The sequence below is a fragment of the Rana temporaria genome, chromosome 1 (assembly GCF_905171775.1).
Source record: "Rana temporaria chromosome 1, aRanTem1.1, whole genome shotgun sequence".
Classification (NCBI taxonomy): Eukaryota; Metazoa; Chordata; class Amphibia; order Anura; family Ranidae; genus Rana; species Rana temporaria.
In genome coordinates, this window is record NC_053489.1 from 379,210,340 (window position 1) to 379,224,383 (window position 14,044).

General features: G+C 43.3%; 1 protein-coding gene across 2 annotated transcripts in view; it reads left to right on the forward strand.

Annotated features, from left to right (window-relative positions):
• The window catches only part of LOC120911274 (chromatin assembly factor 1 subunit A-B-like), a 245,898-nt gene that overhangs the window by 231,136 nt on the left and 718 nt on the right, over positions 1-14,044 (forward strand). The window lies entirely within an intron of this gene.

Consider the following 14,044-nt stretch of genomic DNA (forward strand, 5'->3'; position numbering starts at 1 on the left):
CCTCTCTCGTCTCTGATAGCGTTTAAAATGTTGAGGCCTGAAATACTTCCTACCCAAAAGATGCCCTCCCAGCCCCCCCCCCTTGCCCATTGGGGCTCCCCTTGGGGGCCTCGTCTGTGACCTTGCCACTCTTACCCATTCTCCTCTCCTCACCCATACTACAATTACCCTCCTCTCTTACCCCAGAGAAAGTCACCCCTCTCCTCCCCCCCCCCCCCAAAAAAAGAAAAACAAAAGTTTTATTTTTAAGTCTCCGCTTCCCGAGAAAAGCCCTGGAAACTTGTGATCCTATATCCAGCAAATCCCCTGCTATTGAGTGGTTAAATATAGACCTATGTATGCAGAAGATAAGAGGGAAGGGGAAAAAAAAGGGAGATTCCCCCCCCCCCTCTCAATTCTCGACAGGGTGGCATGGGTGCTAGAAAAGCAGGAATACTGACGCGTCTGTGGATGATGGATACGCCAGATATCTTTTAGCCCTGACTCCTCCATGAACTGGCCCAATCGGCCCCCTCTCTCCCTCTGAAACAGAACGGTGTACAAAAAATAGGTTAATATCTCCGAATCCCAACAGGAAACAATCCTCTTGTACTCGACAGTATATATAAAACAAAAAGAAAACAGCCCACTGCCAATTGATAACTTATAACCCACATATAGATACCCCGGTTAAAACAAAACGAATACTATATATATTAAAAAGGAAAAAAATGCAAACCTAAGAGGTCTGTGGGGCCCCCAAGGAGCTCCCAGACCATTAAACACCCAAAACCAACCCAAAATATCTTTGTGATTGAATTGTGAATAAATACTAAGTGAAAGATACTGGCCCGAAACCCAAGCTCTCCCCTTCCCCCCCCCCCCACGAAGGATGGAAGGGAGAAAGAAAGAGGAGGGGGGACGCAAAGAAGGGGCATAGAAGGAAAAAAAAAAAAGAATACAAAATTTCTCATGCCTAATTACCACAATCTAAACCAACAGTGTTAGTGTCCTAATTGTATTCAAGCTGGTAATACTGAATGAAAGTAAAAATAAGTCCAAACACAATAAAGAGCTTCCCCTCCCCCCACCCATGTCTCAAAAAGGGAGGTAAAAAAGGAAAAATGGGGGGTCTTATAAATTAGTCTTATAAGTCTTTGCGGATGTCATCTAGCCATTTTGTTGCTTCTCCTGGAGTATTGAAAAAGAAAGTCCTGTCCAATGCAGTAACCCATAAACGGGCTGGTTACAACAAAGCGTATATAACTTTATGCTGCTGCATAGCACGTTTGATTGGTACAAATTCTAATCTTCGTTTTTGTAGATCTGGGGAGAAGTCCGGGGTAGAACGATACTCGAGCCGTCATATCTAATATCTCCTTTCTCCCTGGCTTTTTGGAGCAGAGTAACTTTGTCCACATAATTAAAGAATTTAAAAAGTAAGGATCTGGGGCGTCCCCCTGGCTGAGGGGGCTTCGGAGGGACTCTGTGTGCTCTTTCAATGGAAAAAAAGGATGAAAAAGTGGTATTACCAAAAATCTCTTTGAGCCACCCCTCCATAAATGTTATCGTGTCTGCGCCCTCGCACCGTTCTGGGAGACCGATCACACGGACATTACTACGTCGAAATCTATTCTCCATCTCATCTAATTTAGATGATTGGGAACTAATTTTTTCCTGCATCTCTCGTACTTTGTTTTCCATCGGGTACAAAGAATCCTCAAGGGCGCTTGTTCGCTCTTCCAAAGTTACAACCCTTTCCCGAGTGCTACTCATATCCTGATGTATTAAAGCCAATTCATCCTTCAAGCTTTTTAAACGGTTATCAAAACTGCCCATAAGTGATTTACAATCATTAACCGCGCTTAAGACATCTTTCAGTGTAGGCTCCTGAATTGGCACAACACCCGCTTTCCCAGGGGATCCTGGTATTGGCTGTGTAGCTGATATATCAGCCGTCTCCCTCTCTCCTCCAGACCCCCTGCTGGTTTGAGTTTTAGACCCAGGTACATTGACTGGGTTAGATGGTTTTGGCTGATGCTGAACCCAAACTCCGCCTATCTGTCGGTGCGTCCACTAGTCCCTTAGATTGCCCTGCTACAGTTGAAGACACCCCCCCTTATTAGGGGAATGGATTGTGGACTTAGGCGGATGAAAAAAGCGGTCTAACTTAGCTGCAGCTGCTTGGCCACCTTTGTCTTTATCTTTAGATGACCTTGTAGTGGGAGCCCCCTCAGAGTGGGGGATATTTTTAGAAAAGGTAGACATATTATGAAGGCGGGGAGGTAGGCAACAATTTGGGCTTTGAACTGTTAACAAGTCCAACAAGTTAAACAAGGTTAAAACCTCTCACTCCCCTTATGCCTCTAATCTGGGCCACTCTTCAGACATCTGCATATTGGCCTCACTCCTCTTGAGAGGGTCAGAGGACCGGTGGATACCTCAAGGCTGGTGGATGTCTCAAGAAGGAAGAGTCTGTTTCAAGAAAGATATTTTTGAGACAAGAGGGAAAAAAGGGGAGCTCATAGTCATTAATGATCCGTGATTGACAATGATCAGCTTAAGGTCTCATATAGCTTGCTTGCTGGGCACTTTTGCTTGTTGCTAAATACCAGACACTGAAACTCTAGTCCTGTATTGCACGCCCCCATGCACCTCCATACAAACATACAAGGGATTTTAGCAAGCTTTTAACCAAATTGCAGCATAGGTATCCAAAAAGTTTGTTTTTCTTCAATGTAAAGCAATTTAAATGGAAGGATATTACATTGTCCCACGTCTTCAGCTATTGTAAAGCTGACGCTTTTTACCTCTGGTAGATGGGTAGTTTTCAGCCTGGACCTCTGCGGTCTAACCAAACCTGGCTCTCGATCTCCGCTGGAAGCCGCTTGTTGGGTTCAATGTGCCTTGGTTGAAGCGTGCTGGGAGCTCCGTAGACGCGAGCGGCTGCAGATCTCGCGAGACTTCGAGCGCCTCGGATGTTCCGGGACCTCGGGTGTTCGGGAGGTGTCGCCTCCCCTGGGCAGCTCAAGAACACACCTCCGGACCGTCTCCTGTTCAACGGCGGAGCCCTCAGCAGCCAACAAACAGGAGTCAGCAGCGGAGCCAAAAGGAGGGGAAGAGACGCGGGCAGCGCATCCGTCTCATCGGGTAATGGGGAACATGTCCTGGGGTATTAACATGCTATGATGTGCATATTGAAGGAGGGAGAGAGAGAGGTGGACCTTCTTCCTCACACTAACACTCGCACACTCTCCTGCATCCATTCAACCACAAAAAATAAATAAACAAACAAAATAAAAAAACGCAATACAATCCCATACACCCAACTCCATACCCACAGTTGATCCAGAGGAAGGCAAAAAACCCCAGCAGAGCATGATCCAATTTGCTACAGCAGGGGAAAAAATTCCTTCCTGATCCCCTGAGAGGCAATCGGATTTACCCTGGATCAACTTTACCTATAAATGTCAGTACTCCGTTATATTCTGTACATTTAGGAAATTATCCAGACCTTTCTTAAAGCAATCTACTGAGCTGGCCAGAACCACGTCTGGAGGGAGTCTGTTCCACATTTTCACAGCTCTTACTGTGAAGAAACTTTTCCGTATTTGGAGATGAAATCTCTTTTCCTCTAGACGTAAAGAGTGCCCCTTGTCTTCTGTGTTGACCGTAAAGACATTAAAACCTGGTAAAGCCCCAGGCCCGGATGGATTCACCCTGCTATATTATAAAACTTTCGCGAATAAACTGGCACCAAGGTTTGTTGAGGCTTTTAACTCGATACGAGAAGGGCAAATAATACCAGTAGAAACGTTGATGGCCCACATAACGGTAATACATAAAGAAAGACCCGGCTCAATGTTCAAGCTACCGTCCAATCTCACTGCTAAATGTGGATTTAAAGATCTTTGCAAAAATACTCTCAACCAGATTATTACCATATATACCTACTTAAATACATTCTGATCAGGTAGGATTCACGCCAGAAAGGGAAGGTAGGGAGAATATGCAAAGAGTTATAAGTGCCATATCATCAAAAAACACTAGTATTCGTTTCCACAGACGCAGAAAAAGCGTTCAACAGAGTTGACTGGTCCTTCCTGAGAGCGACCATACAGCATATAGGGCTAAAAAGGGGGATGCAGAATTGGGTTATGAGTCTATATTCTTCCCCTAAAGCCAGAATTAAGATAAATGAAATACTCTCAGAGCCCTTTTCTATTGGAACATGTCAGGGATGCCCATTGTCTCCGATTTATTTTTATTTTGACATTCGAGACATTTCTCAGAACAATAAGGGCCAATTCAGACATTGGAGGAATTAGAGTGAAGGGAAGGGAACATAAAGTGGCCACATTTGCAGACGATCTGTTGTTTTTTATAACCCGCCCAGCTCTATCTTTGCCGTCATTAATGGCAGAAATGGATACGTTTGGAAGATTGTCTAATTTTAAGGTTAACAAATCTGAAGCAATGGGCATCGAGACGAGTAAAGTACTACAACAGCTATCAATTTTTTTTTGCTTTTAGATGGACACATTCTCATATGTTACCTCGGGACAAAAATACCCTATAGATTAAATAGGATATTTGAATTGAATTTTGTGCCCCTGGCCCGACAGATTAAAGTAGATCTACAGAAATGGGATAAGGAGGTGTTTACGTGGTTTGGTAGAATCAACATAATCAAAATGAACGTAATGCCAAGATTGTTATACCTATTACAAACCTTGCCTATCAAGATCCCGGTGGGATACCTGAGAGGGTTGAGAGTAAGACTGGCAAGGTTTATATGGGCCGGAAAACCTGCTAGAATTCGTAGAGATATTTTAATCTTACCAAAAGAAAAAAGGTGGGGTAGGGCTTCCGGACCAAGAGGGGTACTATGAGGCAATACATCTAGCAAGCGTGTTGGACTGATGTGCACGTCAAAAAGAAAAACCATGGGTACACATGGAACAAGCAATAGTGGAACTACCCCTGGAGGGATTAATTTGGTTAAAAAACACGATCATACCACAAGCAGTAAAGCAACATCCGACAGTCGGAGCGACACTAAGTGTAGTTAAAAGGATACTTAAGGTTGAGACATCCAACCTGTTGAACCCGATTGATTCCGATCCTGGGTAACCCAGAGTTTGAAATGGGAATAAAGGATAAAAGTTTTAGGACTCTAAATCGACAGGGTAAAAATAGACTGATACATTTCACGGTAGACAATCAAGTAATGTCTAGAGAAGAGTTGGACTGTGAGTTTGGTCTTCATGATGTTTTCTAATCTAGGGCTGGAAGGATAGTTAAATCACAAGGATACAATTAAGCATAGTGTTAAAATAATGTAAGTTTATAGATAAAGTAGAAATAGGAGCAATTTTAATATGATTAAGAGTAAAATAAGCAGAATATATGCATTAGATGGTTTATTTGTAAAGATGTATATGTATCTTTGTGAAAAAAAAAACTTTAAAATAAAGAATTGGAAAAAAAAACACGTCAATCTGGGCGAAGTCCCACATAACACTGCGACTCTGCATAGGAACGCCTACTCCCACGGGAGTGCGCACCCGGAAGCCGGGTGGAAAATGGCAATAATACGGTATGTACAGCAAAAAAAACAGCATACTGTAAATGTTGGAAGTATGCAGAATGTAATGTTATATACATGGTTTTTAGGGTGAACTTCTGCTTTAAGGAGACGCCTTTTCACCCTAGAGGATCTGGATGGACTCCTGCAGGCAATATAGGCCACTAAGGAGATTACAGAAGCCCCTAGAACAGGTATATGCAATTAGCGGACCTCCGGCTGTTGCAGAACTGCAAATCCCATGAGGACTCTGACTGTCACAAGCATGACACCCAGAGGCAGAGGCATGATGGGACTTGTAGTTTTGCAACAGCTGGAGGTCCGCTAATTGCAGATCCCTGCCCTAGAATAACTTCAGCAAGGTATTTAGGGGGCTGACCAAGGCTCAATCCAGGGTGTTTTCCACTCCATCAATACCTAAATGGTCAGGGCCAGCTGCTATGAATCTGGCAGGTAGCTTACGATGGTGCATTTAGAGGTTTTTAGCCCCTCAAAGCCTGCCTCCTAAATTTTTACCCATAGGGGGCACCCTAATGAACATATTATCCTTGAGGGTGTTGCTTATTAGGTGCAACATCTCCACAAGTTCCAGCCTATTTTTTCCTCCTTGCACTGCTGCTATATCTATCAGTGTGTAAGAGTTAATCAAAACCTCTTGTGGCTTGGGCTACAAACCACCTGTGGGCTGTATCAGAAGCATAAAATGCTATCCTGCAACCCTTAATTGAGGGGTTCCTGGTGCAAACCTCTATGCTAAAGCTACATAAACTAGCCTGTATTTAGTGTGAAGCCCTACAGGTGTCTGATTGCCTCCAGGCTAAGATTGTGATCACCTCTTCCTGAGACTTAATTGATCTTTGGGTCTGTGCTTGTTAAGACCTTGGATGCTTGGGAGGCTTGGACTCGCTACCACCTGTGTGTGGGCTAGCTACACCTACTCAGACCTATGCAGTAGTAAAATAGCAGCTACCACTACTGTGGTATAGTCACACACCTAAAACTTCCATTATTTGGAACTACCATGTTCCTTCACTGGTGGGTGAAGAATTAGTATCTGGAGTTCAGGCTATGCCTAAGATAGATTGTTGGTCTGACCACACATCAGAAATGCACAGCATTGGAAGTTTGTTTTGTGTCTTTTCTGTTATATAACTATTTTATGGCTCACTAGAAATGCATAATATTTATTATGTGACTGTATACTGTTGCTTATCAGAAACACACAACATTGAATTGTTAGTAACACTTCTATTATAGAACTGTACACTATTGCTAATCAGAAATGCACAACATTCAATTGTCAGCGACATTTCTGTTGGTTATATGACACTACAAGGTTGCTATTCAGAAACACACAACATTGAATTATTGTTGGTGAAATTTCTGTTGGATATATGATTGTACACTATTGCTTATCAAACACATGCCATTGAGTTACTGATATTGACATTTCTTCTGGTTACATGACTGTACAAGTTTGCTAATCAGAAACGCAAAACATTGTATTATTGGTAGTGATATTTCTGTGGGTTACGTGACTGTACACAGTTGCTATTCAGAAACGCACAGCATTGACTTTTTTGCTAGTGAAATTTCTGTTATTTAGGCGACTCTACAAGGTTGCTATTAAGAAACGCATTGAGTTGTCGGCAACATTTCTGTTGGTTCATATAACTGTACAAGTTTGCTAATCAAAAAGCACAACATTGTATTACTGGTAGTGACACTTCTGTGGGTTCTGTGGAGGTACACTGTTGCTATTCAGAAACGCACAGCACTGAGTTTTTTTGCTAGTGACATTTCTGCTGGTTATATGACTGTGCAGTGTTGCTAATCAGAAATGCTGGCTATGCGACTGCATTTTCGTGATCATCAGAAATGCACAATATGTGTTGGTATAATTTCTGTTGGTTATATGACCGTACTGCGTTCAGTATCAGGAATACAAAACACCAAAGTTGTTCTTGTCCTTCTGTCTTGAATGTATTACCTTAGTTTGCTGTACATCAGAAAAACACAGCAGTGGAAGATTTCTGTGTCTTCTGTATTTAATTGCTCAGAAAAACACCATATTTGTTAGTGTCCTTTCTGTTGGATGTATGCCCTTAACCTATTAAGCATCAGAAGCACATATTTGAAGTTTATGTCCTTTCTCTTTGCTTAGGTTATATGGTATCTTATTATGTATTAGAAATACACAACATTTTAAGTTTGGTTTGTGTCTTCTCTCTGTTCTACAGGTGACCATATATCAGAAAATACAACAGGAAACGCTGGGTGTGTCTTCCTGTTTTGTATTCCATATAAAGCTTGAGCTTGCTACCCTTTAGAAATACAAGATTGATGACCTGTATATCTGTGATATTATATAGGGTTGTCCCTATACCACTTTTTTAGGACCGAGTACAAGTACCGATACTTTTTTCAAGTAGTCGCCGATACCGAATATCGATACTTTTTTTAAATGTGTCCCCAAATGCAGCCATGTCCCCCACATATGCAGCCATGTCCCTCTAGCCATGTCCCTCACATATGCAGCCATGTCCCTCTAGCCATGTCCCTCACATATGCAGCCATGTCCCTCTAGCCATGTCCCTCACATATGCAGCCATGTCCCTCTAGCCATGTCCCTCACATATGCAGCCATGTCCCTCTAGCCATGTCCCTCACATATGCAGCCATGTCCCTCACATATGCAGCCATGTCCCTCTAGCCATGTCCCTCACATATGCAGCCATGTCCCTCTAGCCATGTCCCTCACATATGCAGCCATGTCCCTCTAGCCATGTCCCTCACATATGCCCCTCTAGCCATGTCCCTCACATATGCCCCTCTAGCCATGTCCCTCACATATGCCCCTCTAGCCATGTCCCTCGCATATGCAGCCATGTCCCTCTAGCCATGTCCCTCGCATATGCAGCCATGTCCCTCTAGCCATGTCCCTCGCATATGCAGCCATGTCCCTCTAGCCATGTCCCTCGCATATGCAGCCATGTCCCTCTAGCCATGTCCCTCGCATATGCAGCCATGTCCCTCTAGCCATGTCCCTCGCATATGTAGCCATGTCCCTCTAGCCATGTCCCTCGCATATGTAACCATGTCCCTCGCATATGCAGCCATGTCCCTCGCATATGCAGCCATGTCCCTCCAGCCATTTCCCCCATACCTTTGCCGCCGCATGGAGAAAATCACAGCATTCATTTGAATAGCTGTTTTGCCCGTGCGTATAGACACTCCCCCTTGCTCGGGATTGGACAGATCACCCATCCAATCCCGAGCAAGGGGGAGTGTCTATACGCGCGGGAACACTACAGCTATTCAAATGAAAGCTGTGATGTTCCCGCAGGCCGTTTAACCCATGCAGCGGCTTTCGATGCGGCGGGGGGGAGTATTCTATTTAGGTATCGGGGGTATTTACGCGAGTACAAGTACTCCCGCAAATACTCGGTATCGGTCCCGATACTGGTATCGGGACAACCCTAATATTATATATTTGTCACTTTTATTTCAGACCTTATTTTCCATGCACATGGAAGAATGGATGAATGAATGGAACAGGATTTCTGACTGCAAAAAGATTCAGTCCTTTACATTCAGGCATGCCCGAGACATTCCCTAGACCTGAACCCAGTAGGGTTTTAGGACACTGGAAGAAGGTCATAAAATCACCTATCATGATTTTTTAGTAAAGACCACGATTTTATCATCCTACTTGTTCTCACGATTTTCGGTTTTAAATCGTCCAAATCTGTATGGCAAAACATATCCATTCATTAATTTAGGTCCCCAAGTGCATCCGATTTGATCCGCATACGATTTGATGCGATTTAAAATCGCATCAAAAAACGTGTTTGACCACGTTTTTTGGTCCTGATTTGAAATTGTATTAAAATCGTGTCCGATTTTTTTTTTTTTCATATTGTGGTCTATCTAAATCTTACTAAATCGGATGACTGTCCGATTTTCATACAATTTTGTCAGATACGATTCCATCCGATTTAACGGTCCGTTTATCGGATGTTAAAATCGTGATGTGAACCTAGCCTAAGGGGTTATGCTCAGGAGTTTATTTTTTATTTTTTTTTGTTACTTGAAGATGCAGCATCAGAACTTATCTGATTGTTTCACCCAATCTGATAATTTTACAGCTCGGTATGTATCCTTCATGTCACCCCCTTGGACGAACTGGATGTGACTAACCAATATTCGTCTTTTACTCCTACTATAAAATTAATTCCATGTAGTAGTGGTGTGCTTAATTTAACACTCATTGGTACCAAGAGGTACTCATTGGTGCTTGGAGTAGGTTATGGTCTCAGACACCTGATATTTATGAAATGGTTACTCTGTTCTTAACAGGCTCCTTTCTGCTTAGTTTTATTGCATCTACCTGCAGGGTTATAAGGAGCCTGGGGATATAGAACACTTTCACACAGTGCCAATCCTGGCCTCCCTGGGGCCCTAAGCAAAATTACATGTCCCATTAAAGTTGAGAACGGGGGCGCTGCCGATAGTGACATGTCACATTAAAGATTAAAGTTGAGAAGTGGGGGAGGGGGTGTTCTGCTGTCGGAAATGACATCTTACATTAAAGTGAGAAGTGGGGGGTGCTGACTTCTTATCTCTTCTCCCATGCAGCCAGCAAATTAAGAAGTGGGGTGAGGGGCCAAAAATGACTTCTCACCAGGTGGGGCCTCTAGTAATTTGGGGGGCCCTCTGCAGCTTTGCGGGGCCCTAAGCGGCTTGCATAGTGAGCCTATAGGGCGGATCGGCCCTGCTTTCACATCTGACATGTCAGCATTCAGATGGGAAGAAAACCAGAAGTTGGCTATGCTTGGTTACATATCTGTCCAGTCCTCTGAGCCCAGGGAATAGGCTTCCCTTAATCTATTATCCTTAAGTGGGTTTTTCCTTTTCACCATTGTAATGGCAAACAAACAAAAAGGGGACCCACAAGTATTGTCTGTCAGGCCTTTTTCTAAATCGTTCTCCTGAACAGACTAGTGGTTTAAAACCAGATGTTCTTGGTTGACCAAAGTAGTTCCTTGTTTCACAGAACAAATCTCTGATAAGTTTTTTTGGTGGTCCTGTGCAGCAGTTAGACATTATAGACCACGATTGCTAGAATATAGACAGTCAATCTTTCTATCTTAAAAAATTCTCATGCGCTCAGATTTTATCTATTAAGAGCCCATGCCACCTAGATCCTGCATCCGAAGAGAAGGCAGGGGCATAGGTGGAGCAGACCTGCAGGTCAGTTACATGATTCAGCTAGGATACCTTCATCACACACTATGGCGTGGAGGTAAAAAAAAATCAAGTCAAAATCTGACATTTAGTAGAAAGGCCTTGCAGGCAGGGGTCCCACCCTAAAGTAGGCCTGTAGGTTCCTTTTATTATCCTCTCAGGTGTGCCGTCCTGGAAGGTGATGGGAGAAAACCTATGTTAGACTTACCGGTAACAGTATTTCTACGAACCTTCCAGGACGGCAGGCCTACTTCCCTATGTGGAGTGAAAGAAAAGCTAAACGCTAGGTGGTAAGTACCTATGTGGAACGATGTCCTTTGTGAACCAGTTCAAGATTACTTGATTACATACTGGGGATCAAGGGGACGGGTGGGGACTTATAACAAGCTGTCAATTGATTGGGTTTCCTGTGGGGAGGAGCCCTCGTCTCTCAGGTGTGCCGTCCTGGAAGGGTCGTAGAAATACTGTTACGGCTAACGTAGGTTTTCTTAGTAAAACCTTCCTCCATAGGATAAAGGAGGGAAAACTGCCTAGGGGGGAAAAAAAACTGTTTATCTGGGTGAACCCAGTCATCATACATCAGTTTATCCAGCAAGGGATGAACTGGAAAGGAGCATGCAGCCTGCAAGGATTTCTGAGATCCCAAAGAGAAAACAGAGGATCTAGAAGCTTCAACAGGAGGCAATTTGTAAGTGGCACGCACCATCTCTGCATAATATTGCACCTGCATTTTTAGCGACAGAGGTAGCAGGAATCCCTCATCCTGAGTCCTCAGACTGCACATGATCCTCCTCTCCAGAGAGGGATTTTTCACCCTCAGATGGCTCATCTGATAGAGCCAGAGCAGATGAAGGGGATCTACCCTGTTTTCTGCTATCTTTCAAGGAGGTTGCGATAATGGTAGCAATCCTTCCTTCTAAGCCATCCAAAGCAACTTTTAAAGCACCCTCAGTGATGTATACAGTAGCTGCCACATGAGAAGCTGCAAAACCAGACATGGGCTCATCCTGTGAGGCTGCTATCAGGCTGACAAAGGGGGATGGTAAACCGCAGCTAAGCTGAGAATCCTTTGCCGTAGGCGGGGATTTTCTGGTGCCTTTTACTAGCCCTTGACCCTCTTCTCAGGAATATAGTCCTTGCTGCAAAGAAAAAGGGGGGTTCCCCTGGGTGGACTTTTAAGGCACTAATAATTCAAAATATACAGGATATTGAGAGTAAAACGGGTTTCATTCACAATTGTACATATTAATCAAAAAATGTTTAAATATTAAATTAAAATACAGAGTTCCAAAGATTGTCACCATATAGGTAAATACAAGAACCTTCTTTACACCCGACACATTTCTGAATAACCTTCTTCAGGGGTGTGTGTATAGAAGGACATTTGGTTCATCTGGAGCGTAAGAATACATAGTTAACCACATGCATTTATAGCATTATTAAATATATACAAAAAGTTCTTCTGTAATATATATGTACATATATACATACATACACACACACATAAAAATATATATATATATATATTAGTGCTGTGCGTTAAACGCGATATTAACGGTGTTAACGCAAACCCATGTTAACGCCGTGAATTTTTTTATCGCGCGATTAACGCTCGGGGTGGACGTGCAGAGTGTGCAGCGGCTTACCTTCTCCCTGGATTCACAGGCAAGTTACTCACCTTGTCCCTGTATCCAGCGATGCCACCCCGCTGTGTGATCGAGCGGGTCCTCCTCGCTCGATTCACAGTGTCTGTGTGCCGCCGATCTCCGTTCCCTGCGACGTTACGACGCACGGGAGCGGAGAACGGCGCCAAATTCAAAAAAGTAAACAAACACAATACACACAGTATACTGTAATCTTATAGATTACAGTACTGTATGTAAAAAATACACACACCCCTTGTCCCTAGTGGTCTGCCCAGTGTCCTACATGTACTTTTATAAAATAAAAACTATTCTTTCTGCCTGAAAACTGTAGATTGTCCAAAAGTGTCCCTTTATGTCAAAAATGGTTTTAGATCAGCTAGAAAACAGCGATCAAAATTTATGACGAATTAATCGTGAGTTAACTATGACATTAATGCGATTAATCGCGATTCAAAATTGTAATCGTTTGACAGCACTAATATATACATATATACACACACACACGTAATTGTTCACTTGCGTATTATAAAGGATGGTGAATATTTTATTGGATACGTTTTAAAAGAATTGAAAATATACAGCACACTGGGTTCAAGCAATGGGGTTGCTGCAAAGCAAAGGTACTATCCACAAAATAAATGCAGTCACTGTTGTGCTATAGTCTTACAATACATAAAATATCAGCTCACTGCACAACCTGATGCTGAGTAGGAGTCTTAGGTTTGCCTGGTTCAATCCACAGGAATGCTTACAGCCCACATCTCTCTGTGTATTCTGGCATGCTGGGCTTTTAAACCAGCCTCTTGGCATCTGCTCACAGGTGATCCGCGTTTGCGCACGGGCACTAGCAATCGCAGCCCTCCCCCTATCCATGTCTCATTAAGATGGCTAAAAGTGCGCTGTAATAGCGGCGCCCAGGAGAACGAGGAAAGGGGGGAAAGATTACTGGGGGCATCATTGTGGGACCCCATGTATGCGTTTTTGTGGCAGAGCCTGCAGCGGAGGAGTTGAGTGGCGTTTTTATTTGACATCCTACTCACAGAAGATAAATAAACTTTAAATTATCCTCTTCTTCTTACCTTATCCAAGCTCCAGCTTTCACCCATCACGGTGGGCAGTGAAAGCTGGAACTACTTTTAGTTGCAAGACTTAGCCACAATGGCTGTAAAACTAAGACCAGAATAAAAAAAAAAAAGGCTCCCGTGTGTAAAAGGATTGTTCATGATCTTCAGGATATAAAACAGGATTACTGAAAGTGGAAGGGGCTATATGGGATGTCCTAACAACTTTTTGTTTGCCAGTTTCCTCACCTAAAGTTGGCAGCATACCCCTGCCACTGTGCTTCCAACCCTCAGGTTTATCAAGGGCTCCATTAGAGAAACCTCCTACATGAACCTGTAGAGGATTCTGCCAGAAACTTTTCATGCCACAGTTGTATTAGTACACCAAAGTCTGTATCCCAGAGCCAAGACCTCCGCAGAGAGACATTACATGCAAACCTTGTTTCTTCATTACACAAGGCCTGGGTACCACCCATCTTAGACTTTTGATATTGGCTCGAGGTATGAATCCGGTTATGGCTCCT